We start from the raw sequence: 12,985 nt of genomic DNA, 5'->3' as shown, positions 1-12,985 counted from the left end.
CAAGAGGCATTATTTCATAGAACAACTCATTCTTGAGAATGGATCCCATTGAATTCTCATAGCCTTTCATAATTTGAGAATGGCTTTGGGCCTCCTGTGATGTTTCCCAAAATATACACCTGTAAGTGTGTTTTATTCTTTTTTTAAACAGTTGTATTCACACACTATACAGACCATCCCATCAATTTTAGATCATTTTCATAGCTCCAAAATAAAAAAACCACACTCCTTATTCTCCCTAATAATGAAACTTAGATCTGTACGGTACCTTTGTTACAACTGATGGAAGAACAGTAAGATATTACTGTTAACTGTGGTCTATAGTTTGTTTCAGGTGCATTTTCCCCTGTATACACCCTCCTTTTAAAACCTTGTGTTCGTGATATACAGCTGTCCAAATTCATGGAAGAACATTCCTGCATTTGTACTATTAATCACCTTCATCATCCACAACAGGGTTCACTAGGTTATAGAGTCCAAGGTTCCATCCTCTAGCTTTCTGTCTAGTGACATACACACCCCTAAACTTCCCCTTTCAACCACAATCACACCCACAATTCTGCACTGTTATCTACACACACTATAATGTGTTATCATCATCTCTATGCATTTCCAAGTCTTTACATTCAAACTTATTTTTTTAATTCTGCAAAAATTAAACATCAGTTTCCCATTCTCTACCCTCATTCTATCTTCTGGTAACCTATATTCTAGAATTAACCTTATGAGTTTGCTCATTATATTTAAGTTCATTAGTGAGATCATACCATATCGGTCCTTTTGTCTGGCTTATTTCACTCAACATAATGTCCTCTAGATTCCTTCATGTTGTTGGACTACTGGGACTTCATTCTTTCTTACAGTTGTATGTATACCACATGTATATGCCACATTTTGTTTATCATTCATTGGCTGATGGATACTTTAGTTGCTTCCATTTTGGGGCAATTGTGAATAATGTCACTATGAACATCAGTGTGAAAATGTGTGTTCTTACCCAGCTTTCAGTTCTTCTGTGTAAATATCGAGTTGCAGGATTGCTGGATAATCTGGTATTTCTATATTTCTCTTCCTGAGGAACCACCAAACTGTGTTCCATGGTGGTATACCATTCTATATTCCCACCAATAGTGGATAAAGGTCCCTGTCCCTATTTCTCCAAATCCTCTCCAACACGTGCAATTTTCAGTTTGTTTAATAGTAGCCATTCTAGGTAAGAAGTGATACCTGATCATGGTTTTGATTTACATTTCCCTAATAACTAGTCAAACTGAACATCTTCTTGTGTGTTTTTTAGCCATGTGAATTTCCTCTTTGGAAAAATATCTGTACATGGTTTTCATTCATATTTAAATTGGGCTATTTGTCTTTTTATTATTGAGTTGATTGATTTCTTTATATATTCTGGATATCAAACACTTAACAGATATGTGGTCTCCAAATATTTTCTTCCATTGAGTAGCCCCCCTTCTTACCTACTTGACAAAGTCCTTTGGAGCACTAAAGTATTCAATTTTTTTCTTTCACTGCTTATGCTTTGGGTGTAAGGTTAAGAAACCACCACCTAACGCAAGATCTTAGAGATGCTTTCCTACATTTTCTTCTAGGAGTTTTATGATACTGGTTCTTATATTTAGGCTTTGATCCATTTTTAGTTCAGGTTTGAATAGGGTGTGAGATAAGGATCCTCTTTCATTCTTTCAGAGGTGGATTTCAAGTTCTCCCAGCACCATTTATTAAAGAGCCTGTTCTGTTCCAGTTGGGTGGACTTGGAAGCCTTGTCAAAAATCAATTGACCATAGATGTGAGGGTCTGTTTCTGAACTCTCAGTTTGATTCCATTGATCAACATGACTATCTTTATGCCAGTACCATGCTGCCTTGACCACTATAGCTTTGTAATATGCTTCAAAATTGGGAAGCCTGAGTCCTCCAACTTCATTCTTCTTTTTCAAGCTGTTTTTGGCTATTCAGGGTGCCTCACCCTTCTGAATAAATTTGATGATTAGCTTTCCATTTCTTCAAAGGCTGTTGGGACTTTGTTTGGGATTGCTTTGAATCTGAAGATCAATTTGTGTACAACTGACATCTTGACATTTAGCTTTCCAATCCATGAATGTGGAATATCATTCCATTTGTTTAGGTCTTCTTTGATTTCCTTTAGCTATGATTTGTAGTTTTCTGAATATAGGTCTTTTACACCCTTGGTTAAGGTTATTCCTAGATATTTGGTCCTTTTAATTGCTATTTTATATCTAATTTTTTTCTTGATTTTCTCCTCAGATGGCTCATTACTAGTATAAAGAAACACATTACTGACTTTTACATGTTGATCTTGAATACTGCCACTTTGTTGAACTCTTTCATTAGCTCTAGTAGTTTTGTCATAGATTTTTGGGGAACTCTTTAAATAAAGGCTTATGTTGTCTGCAAATGGTGAAAGCTTTACTTCTTCCTTTCCAATGAGGATGCTTTTTATTTCTTTTTCTTGTATAAACAACAGTGGTAACAGTGAGCATCCTTGTCTTGTTCCCGATCTTAGAGGGAAAGCTTTCAGTCTTTCACCATTGAGCATGATGATAGCTATAGATTTTTTATATATACCCTGTATCATATTGAGGAAATTCCCTTCAATTTCTATCTGTTTTAGTTTGCAAGCAGCCAGAATGCAATATATCAGAAACTGAATGGCTTTTAAAAAGGGAATTCGGGGCGGGCCGCGGTGGCTCAGCGGGCGGGGTGCTTGCCTGCTATGCCGGAGGACCTCGGTTCGATTCCCGACCCCAGCCCGTGTAGCAAAGGCGGAGAAACAGAATACAATAAAACAAGAAAATGTTTGGGAATGTTTCCCTTTCTTCCTTCCTTCCTTCCTTCTATCCTTCCTTCCTTCTCTCTGTCTTTCCTTTAAAAAAAAAAAAAAAAAAAAAGGGAATTCGGCGGGCCGCGGTGGCTCAGCGGGCAAAGTGCTTGCCGGCTATGCCGGAGGACCTCGGTTCGATTCCCGGCCCCAGCCCATGTAACAAAAACGGAGAAACAGAATACAATAAAACAAGAAAATGTTTAAAAATGTTTCCCTTTCTTCCTTCCTTCCTTCCTTCTCTCTGTCTTTCCTTTAAAAAAAAAAAAAAAAAAAAAGGGAATTCATTAAATTGCAAGTTTACAGTTCTAAGGCTGTGAAAATGTCCAAACTAAGGCATCCAGGGAAAGATAAAGGGCTCCAGTAAGCAACCCCACTCTGAATGAGTAGAAACATATCTCTAATCAAAAGTTGCCACCCACAATAGGGTGGATCACATCTCCATGGGAACACTCAAAAAGATCCTACCCGGCTATATTGAATGAGGATTAAAGAACATGGCTTTTCTGGAGCACACAGAATAGCTTCAAGCCAGCACACTACCTTTTGAATGTTTTTATCAAGAAAGGATGGTGGATTTTGTCAAATACCTTTCCTGCATCAATCAAGATGATAATGCAGTTTTTCCCTTTCAATTCATTGACGTAGTATATTACAGTACTTGATTTTCTTGTGTTGATCCACTGCTACATACGTGGAATAAACCCACTTGGCCATGGTTTATAATTCTTTTAATGTATTGTTGGATTCAATTTGCATATTTTGTTGGGGATTTTTGCACCTATATTCATTAAAAAGTTGGTCTGCAATTTTCTGATTTTGTAGTAACATTATAAGGCTTTAATATTAGGGTGATATTGACTTCATACAATAAGTTAGGTAGTTTTCCATTCTCTTCAATTTTTTGGAGGTTTTTAAGCACAACTGACATTAATTCTTCTTGGAATGATAGAATTCACCCCAGCCATCTGGTCCTGGGCTTTTGTTAGGAGGTTTTGATGATTGATTTAATCTCTTTACTTGTGATTAGTTTGTTGAGGTCTTTTACTTCTTCTTGAATCAGTGGTTATTTGTGTTTCTAGGAAGTTGTCCATTCCATCTAAGCTGTCTAATGTGTTGGCATACAGTTGTTCATAGTATCCTCTTCTGATCATTTTTATTTCTATGATGTCAGTGGTAATAGCCCTCTTCTCATTTCTGATTTTTTTAATTTTTCATCTTCTCTCTTTTTGTCTTTGTCAATCTAGCTAAAGCCTTCTCAATTTTATTGATCTTTTCAACAAACCAACTTTTGGTTTTACTGATTCTTTTTTTTTTTTTCAATTTCATTTATTTCTGTTCTAGTTTTACTTCTTTACTTCTGCTGGCTTTGGAATTAGGTTTGCTGTTCTTTCTCCACTGTCTCCAGTTGTCTTACATTTTAGCCCTTTCTTCCTTTTTAATATAGGCATTTAGGGCTGTAAATTTCCCTCTTGGCATTCCCTTCACTGCATCCCATAAGTTTGACATGCTGTGTTCTTGTTTACATTTGTCTTGAGATATTTACTATTTCTCTTGCAACTTCTTCTTTGACCCACCGGTTAAGAGCATGCTGCTTAATGTCTTTTATTTTTAACATCAAATGACTTACTTCTTAGACACTGATACTTCTCAAAACACACCTCCACCGCTCATTGGTTGGGTTATCTTAAATTTCATACAACCTTAGCCTCAACTTACATATCTGTAAAATAGGGGTAATAACTAATGTTGGGAAAATAAGAGCTTTTCAAAATACCTGGTTGTAGAAGACATTCAGTGTCTCCATTGTCGCTGCTGTTATTTCATATTAATATGGAGAGAAGCATCCCACAACAGAGAAGGTAAATCGTGATTATCTGGGGTCAAAGCTTCAGCCCCAACTCTACCCATAAGAAATCAAATTCCATTTCTCTCTTTGGTTCAAAAAACTTGAGGTATATAAAGCCACCAAATGGGGAACTTAAGCTGACCAAATCCGAATTGCCATATGGTATTACTATGCTGGGGAAATCCATTTTAGTATTTTATATCAGCCAGAAGTAGATTAGGTGGATAAAATGTCCAAAATAAAACATAAGCAGTTAATTAGAGTGAGAAAAGAATTTTATTTGTTTTATGCCAGAATGGATAGAAGACAGCTTCTAAGTGGCACCATGCCAAGAGGTGTTTTTCCTAGATCAGGGCTTTTCAAACAGGACTCAGGGAGGGGTGGGGGGTTGGGGAGAGCAGGAGGGTGCCGAGCCGACAGCACCCTTTAGCCACAACAGCTTTTCTGTGCTGTTACACACACTGAATTTCTGCATAGGATATTGTTTTAGTCTGCCAAAGCTGCCAGAATGCAACACACCAGAGATGGATTGGCTTTTAATAAAAAGGGATTTATTTAGTTAAAAACGTATAGTTCAGCAACAGTGGCTCAGTGGCAGAGTTCTCACCTGCCATGCTGGAGACCCAGGTTCAGTTCTTGGAGCCTGTCCATGTAAAAATAAATAATCAATTTTAAAAAATATAGTTCTTCAGAGGAAAGACAGCTAACTTCCATCTGAGGTTCTCTCTTATATGGGAAGGCACAAGGTGATCTCTGGTGGCCTTCTCTCCAGGCTTCTGGGCTCCGACAGCTTTCGGCAGGGTGATTTCTTTCTGCATCTCCAAAGGCCTGGGCTGAGCTGCGAGTGCTAAGATGAGGTATGCTGAGCCACCTGGGCTGTGTTGCATTGACCTCTCTCATTTAAGCACCAGCCAATTAAATCAAACATCATTCACTGCAGCAGGCACGCCTCCTAGCCAACCGCAGATGTAATCAGCAACAGATAAGCTTCACACACCATTGGCTCATGTCCACAGCAACAGAACTAGGCCCCTTCACCTGGCCAAGCTGACACCTGAAGCTAATTACCACAGATATTCTGTGAATAAAGTGGGTGCTATAAGAAGTTTGGGAGGCAGATTACCTAATTTCAGGGTCTGCCTTTGCTACTCAGTAGCAATGTAATCACGGGGCAAATTCCTTACCTGCTCTGTGCTTCCGTTTCCTTACCGGTAAAATGTGGATATAATAGCATCTACCTCATGGGGTTGTTGTGAGGGCCAAATGAGTTAGTATTTGTCAAGCACTTATAACAGTATCTAGCAAATAATAAGCGATTCGTACATGTTTGCCAAATAAAGAACACTGAAACCATATCCACAAAGTCTGAGTGATTTTCTTCCCTGTAATAAAGAACCAGGTGATATTCTCATCAGTTGGCAGACTGAGGTGGATGGTAAAGGAAAACTGACTCTGAGGGATTTTAAGAATAAAAAAATCTATGGTATTTATTATTTATTGCTAATGCATCAATAATGTATCAATATCCCCAACTGATGATTCCTATATCTGATGAACAGTTTATAATTTACAAAGCAATTCACACAGATTATTGTGAATTATAACCAGCGTGACAAACCAACACTCTTAGAAACCCAGGGTAACTGATGTCAGTAACCCTACTACAGTGCTTTATGACATAGAATGGCCTAGGACAATTTTCTTGCAATAAACACATATCTGGCACTGCTTATATCCTAGAGGCTCTACAAAGGTGTTTCGTTTCTTGACATAACCTTTGATTCATTCATTCATAAAGTAAATATTTATTGAATGCTGCTGTGCCAGGAGCTGTGGCTAACAGAGGTGAGCCAGAGTACCTAGTTCCATGGAACTCTGAGAACAAAGAAGGAGACAGACATGAAACAAGTAACAAACAGATAGGGAGTATAATGTAAGGTGGGGATAAGTGCCAAGAAAAAAAGAAAAGCAAGGTAATGGGATAAAAGGAGGTGCTGGTTTGAATGAGTGGTCAGGGAAGATGAATCTGGTGAAGTCACACTGGACCAAGAGTCCTGAAAGATGGAGGATGTAAGCCACGTAGTTACCCCAGGGAAGAGGGTTCCAGGCAAAGGGGAGGGCAAGAGCAGAGGCCTGGAGGCTGGGTTCTGCTTAGTATGTTTTCAAAGCAGAGAGGGCAGTATGGTTATGGTTGAATTATAGAAAGCAAGGGCGTCAGTGGAAGAAGAAAAGATCAAAAGTCAGATCACACAGGGCTCTGTAGGCCATGGAAAAACTCTGAATTTTATTCCAAATGTGATGTGAAGTCATTGTAGGCCTGTCAAGGGAGTAGACTAGCTGCGCTGTGGAGAATAACTGCAGGGGCAAGAACAAATGAGCAGATGAGTCAGAAGGTACTTGAGGCAGGGAAGATGGCAGCTTGGATCCAAATGGAAAGCTGGAGAGAGTAAAAAGTAATGTGATTTGGGGGTATGTGTTAAAGGTGGAGCCAATGTTCTGTGAACTTGTGTGAAATGGCTCACACGTGGCTTTTTTGTCCATATTTTTCTACCTGAGGGAGGCAGAATCATGTTTCTAGCAGATAAGGGCAGAGGCCTCATGTGAATCCCAGCTCTGCCAGTCACTAAAGTGAGACTTAAGCACCGTTCTCTGAATCTCTATTACTTCAGTTACAAAAATGGGGGTGAAAATAATGAATGTCCCAGGACTTTTGCAAGCATTAGATGAAACACCGCATGGCATAGAACCTGGTACATAACAAACTCTTAGTAGAAGGTAGCTACAATTACACTCATGTTTCAGTCTTAATTAATTGTTGCCTACAAAATCCATGAAGCAATGGCAGAACAAATGCGCTTTTCAATCTGAAAACTTCTGTGCCTCGTTACACTTCCCACAGGACATAACTTGAGGCTCAAGAATCAAAGTATTCATTCCATATTTTGCTCTTTTTCAAGATAAAATATCCTCATTTTTTTCTACAAAGGTTCCATGTACTAGGTAGGGTAACTTTCCAGAAACCTAAAACTTCTAGATGGGTCCCTGGACCAGATAAGTCCTGAAATGCAGAGGGGCCAGTCTTTCCAGAACATCAACTAGTTCCATCTCGCCATCCCTTATTATCAACAGCCCCTTCCAAAAAGGAAAAGTTATAAAAGGTATAGCCCAAATGCCCCTAAAGAGTAGGAAAGAAAGATCAAAGGTGATGGTGGAGTTTTCAGAGAAGCTCAGGTTTAACAAACGAGTATGATTGCTGAATCATTATACTGAAATTTCTTTCAGTCTCCAGAATCTTAGAGCAGCTAGAAGTAAAAACCTAAAAATGGTGGAAGTGTAACCCATACCAAACTCTGAAATCTGTTCTGCAGCTAAATGTTGGGCTGTGCATTGATATGTATTACTTTTTTGTATATATGTTATTTTTCAAAAAAAAGGAAATAAAAGTCAATTGTGGACTTCCGGAGAAGATGGCGGCTTAGTAAGACGTGCAGGTCTTAGTTCCTCCTCCAGAAAAGCAACTAAAGAAACAGAAACAATACGAAACAGCTCCCGGAGTCACGACAGAGACCAAAAAGACAACGTACCCCATTCTGGAACAGCTGAACGGGCAGGGAGAATCTGCTGCGGTGAGATACCCGAGGGGCGCGCGTTTTCCCGGCCAGGGCGGCTGGCGACTGGGGTCCCCTCCACGCACGTGGCTCCCCGGTCTGACTGGGAACATTGGATAGCGGGGCCCTCCTGTCACGCTTGGCGTTTCAGGCCAGCTGGGCAATTAGGACCGGCACTCTCCCAAGCCGCGGCGTCCAGCGACCCCCGCCTCCATGCGCGTTTTCCCAGGCCGACTGCCGTGCAGACAGACGAGCGCCACGAGCGCCACCTACTGGGCAGGAAAAGAAAAACAGAGCCCAGAGATTTCACAGAAAAACCTTTCAACCAGCTGGGTCCCACACCCAGGGAAATCTGATCAAATGCCCAGACACCAGCAGAAAATAATGGATGACGCTCGGAAAATTGAAGATATGGCCCAGTCAAAGGAACAAACCAATAGTTCAAATGAGATACAGGAGCTGAGACAACTAATGCTGAATATACGAACAGAAATGGAAAAACTCTTCAAAAACCAAATCAATAAATTGAGGGAGGACATGAAGAAGACATGGGCTGAACAAAAAGAAGAAATAGAAAATCTAAAAAAACAAATCACAGAACTTATGGGAGTGAAGGACAAAGAAGAAAAAATGGAAAAAACAATGGATACCTACAATGGTAGATCTAAAGAGACAGAAGCTACAATTAGTGAACTGGAGGATGGAACATCTGAATTCCAAAAAGAAACAGAAACTATAGGGAAAAGAATGGAAAAACTTGAGCAGGGGATCAGGGAACTGAATGACAATATGAAGCGCACAAATATACGTGTTGTGGGTGTCCCAGAAGGAGAAGAGAAGGGAAAAGGAGGAGAAAAACTAATGGAAGAAATTATCACTGAAAATTTCCCAACTCTTATGAAAGACCTAAATTTGCAGATCCAAGAAGTGCAGCGCACCCCAAAGAGAATAGACCCAAATAGGCGTTCTCCAAGACACTTACTAGTTAGAATGTCAGAGGTCAAAGAGAAAGAGAGGATCTTGAAAGCAGCAAGAGAAAAACAATCTGTCACATACAAGGGAAACCCAATAAGACTATGTGTAGATTTCTCAGCAGAAACCATGGAAGCTAGAAGACAGTGGGATGATATATTTAAATTACTAAAAGAGAAAAACTGCCAACCAAGACTCCTATATCCAGCAAAATTGTCCTTCAAAAATGAAGGAGAAATTAAAACATTTATAGACAAAAAGTCACTGAGAGAATTTGTGACCAAGAGACCAGCTCTGCAAGAAATACTAAAGGGAGCACTAGAGTCAGATACGAAAAGACAGAAGAGAGAGGTATGGAGTAAAGTGTAGAAAGAAGGAAAATCAGATATGATATACATAATACAAAAGCCAAAATGGTAGAGGAAAATATTATCCAAACAGTAATAATACTAAAAGTTAATGGACTGAATTTCCCAATCAAAAGACATAGAATGGCAGAATGGATTACGACCCAGCAATACCACTGCTAGGTAGCTACTCAAAGGACTTAAGGGCAAAGACACAGATGGACATTTGCACACCAGTGTTTATAGCAGCATTATCTACAATTGCAAAGAGATGGAAACAGCCAAAATGTTCATCAACAGACGAGTGGCTAAACAAACTGTGGCGTATACCTACGATGGAATATTATGCAGCTTTAAGACAGACTAAACTTATGAAGCATGTAATAACATGGATGGACCTAGAGAACATTATGCTGAGTGCGTCTAGCCCAAAACTAAAGGACAAATACTGTAAGGTCCCACTGATGTGAACCGACATTCGAGAATCAGCTTGGAATATATCATTGGTAACAGAGACCAGCAGGAGTTAGAAACAGGGTAAGATAATGGGTAATTGGAGCTGAAGGGATACAGACTGTGCAACAGGACTAGATACAAAAACTCAAAAATGGACAGCACAATAATACCTAAGTGTAATGTAACTAGGTTGGAACACTGAATGAAGCTGCACCTGAAATATGGTTTTTTGTTTGTGTGTTTGTATCTTTTGTTTTTGTTTTTTTTCTTTTTCCTTTATATCTATATATATATATATATATAATTAGTATTATTATTTTAATTCTCTTCTCTATATTAACATTCTATATCTTTTTCTGCTGTTTTGCTAGTTCTTTTCCTAAATCGATGCAAATGTACTAAGAAATGATGATCATACATCTATGTGATGATACTAAGAATTACTGAGTGCATTTGTAGAATGGAATGATTTCTAAATGTTGTGTTAATTTCTTTTCTTTTTTTTGATTAATAAAAAAAATTTTTTTTAAAAAAAAGTCAATTGTGATGATAAAACATATTTATTCCTTCTAGCATCCAATGTTCTGGAGCAGTTAGAAGGAAAAATCTGAGATGATGGTATCATATCCCATGACAAACTCTGGGACTGTACTGTAATTATTTGTTGAAGAGTGCTTTGAAAACTATTGCTTTTTTTCTTCCTCTGCTTTGTATATATGTTATACAATTTTAAAAAGTTAAAAACAAATCCTCTCTTTTATAGAACTCTCAAGCTTTTTTCCAATACTTGATTTCCATCAAGTACCTTCAGTTTTATTTATTTTTTTTAACCATAACAACATACAAACACGAACATTCTTACCACATGATCATTCCATTATTGGTAGATAACAATAACTCACAATATCATCACATAGTTGTATGTTCATCAACACGATCACCTCTCAGAACATTTGCATCAATCCGGGAAAATAAATAAAAAGAAAAAAGAAAAGAATTTGTACATACCATACCCCCTCCCCCCCCCACCAATTACCAACATTTCAATCTACTAAATTTATTTTTTATGTTTTTTTAAGTTTATTTATTAATTTAAAAAAATTAACAAATTAAATAAAAATTAACATAATCAGTAATTCACAATATCATCACTTAGTTGCATATTCATCATTTCTTAGAACATTTGCATCCATTCAGAAAAAGAAATAAAACGAAAACAGAAAAAAAAAAAAGATTATACCTACCATACCCCTTACCCCTCGCTTTCACTGATCACTAGCATTTCAAACTAACTTTATTTTAACATTTGTTCCCCCTATTATTTATTTTTATTTCATATATTCTGCTCATCTGTTGACAAGGTAGATAAAAGGAGCATAAGACTCAAGGTTTTCACAATCACACAGTCACATTGTGCAAGCTATATCATTATTTAATCATCTTCAAGAAACATGGCTACTGGAACACAGCTCTACATTTTCTGGCAATTCCCTCCAGCTTCTCCCTTACATCTTGAATAACAAGGTGATATCTACTCAATGCATAAGAAACACCTACAGGATAACCTCTCGACTCTGTTTGGAATCTCTCAGCCATTGACACTTTGTCTCATTTCACTCTTCCCCCTTTTGGTCCAGAAGGTTTTCTCAATCCCTTGATGCTGAGTCTCAGCTCATTCTAGGATTTCTGTCCCACGTTGCCAGGAAGGTCCACACCTCTGGGAGTCATGTCCCACGTAGACAGGGGGAGGGTGGTGAGATTGCTTGTTGTGTTGGCTGGAGAGAGAGGCCACATATGAGCAACAAAAAAGGCTCTCTTGGGGGTGACTCTTAGGCCTAAATTTTAAGTAGACTTGACCTATCCTTTGTGAGGTTAAGTTTCATATGAACAAACCCCAAGACTGGGGGCAAAGCCTATAGCTTTGATTGTCCACACTGCTTGTGAGAATATCAAGAATTCAACTTGGGGAAGTTGAATTTCTCCCCGTTCTCACCATTCCCCGAAGGGGGTTTTGCAAATACTTTTCCACTCACTGATTGAATCACTCTGGGATTCATCGGGGCATCACTCTGGGCAAACCAACCAAATCTCACGTCCTACCTGAGATTCCAAGTACTTATGGTGTTCAATCAAGCTATCTACATAAGTTAATCTACTAAATTTATTTTAACATTTGTCCCCCCTATTATTTATTTACTTTTAATCCATATGTTTTACTTGTCTGTCGATAAGGTAGATAAAAGGAGAATCAGACAAGATTTTCACAATCACACAGTCACATTGCGAAAGCTATATCATTATACAAACATCTTCAAGAAACATGGCTACTGGAACACAGCTCTACATTTTCAGGCAGTTCCTTCCAGCCTCTCCATTACACCTTAACTAAAAAGGTGATATCTATATAATGCATAAGAATAATCTCCAGGACAACCTCTCAATTCTGTTTGGAATCTCTCAGCCATTGACACTTTATTTTGTCTATTTTCGCTCCTCTTCCTTTTGGTCGAGAAGGTTTTCTCAATCTCTTGATGCTGAGGCCCAGGTCATTCTAGGAGTTCTGTCCCACATTGCCAGTAAGGTCCACACCCCTGGAAGTCATGTCCTACATAGAGTGGAGATGGCAGTAAGTTTGCTTGTCATGTTGGCTGAGAGAGAGAGGCCACATCTGAGCAACAAAAGAGGTTCTCTGGGGGTGACTCTTAGGCCTAATTTCAAGTAGGCTTGGCCTATTCTTTGCGGAGTTAAGTTTCATATGAATAAACCCCAAGATTGAGGGCTCAGCCTATTGCTTTGGTTGTCCCCACTGCTTGTGAGAATATCAGGAATTCTCCACTTGGGGAAGTTGAATTTTCCCCAAGTGCCTTCAGTTTTAACTTTGCCAGATGGCAAAAAAA

At 38.7% G+C, this 12,985-nt stretch overlaps 1 protein-coding gene across 4 annotated transcripts in view; it reads right to left on the bottom strand.

The window, feature by feature from the left end:
* The window catches only part of CCDC68 (coiled-coil domain containing 68), a 74,976-nt gene that overhangs the window by 54,845 nt on the left and 7,146 nt on the right, over positions 1-12,985 (bottom strand). The gene's annotated exons all lie outside the window — the stretch shown is intronic.

This window comes from Tamandua tetradactyla, chromosome 18 (assembly GCF_023851605.1).
Source record: "Tamandua tetradactyla isolate mTamTet1 chromosome 18, mTamTet1.pri, whole genome shotgun sequence".
NCBI lineage: Eukaryota > Metazoa > Chordata > Mammalia > Pilosa > Myrmecophagidae > Tamandua > Tamandua tetradactyla.
The sequence above is the reverse complement of the archived record's forward strand: the minus strand, read 5'-3'. Positions and strand labels throughout refer to the sequence as shown.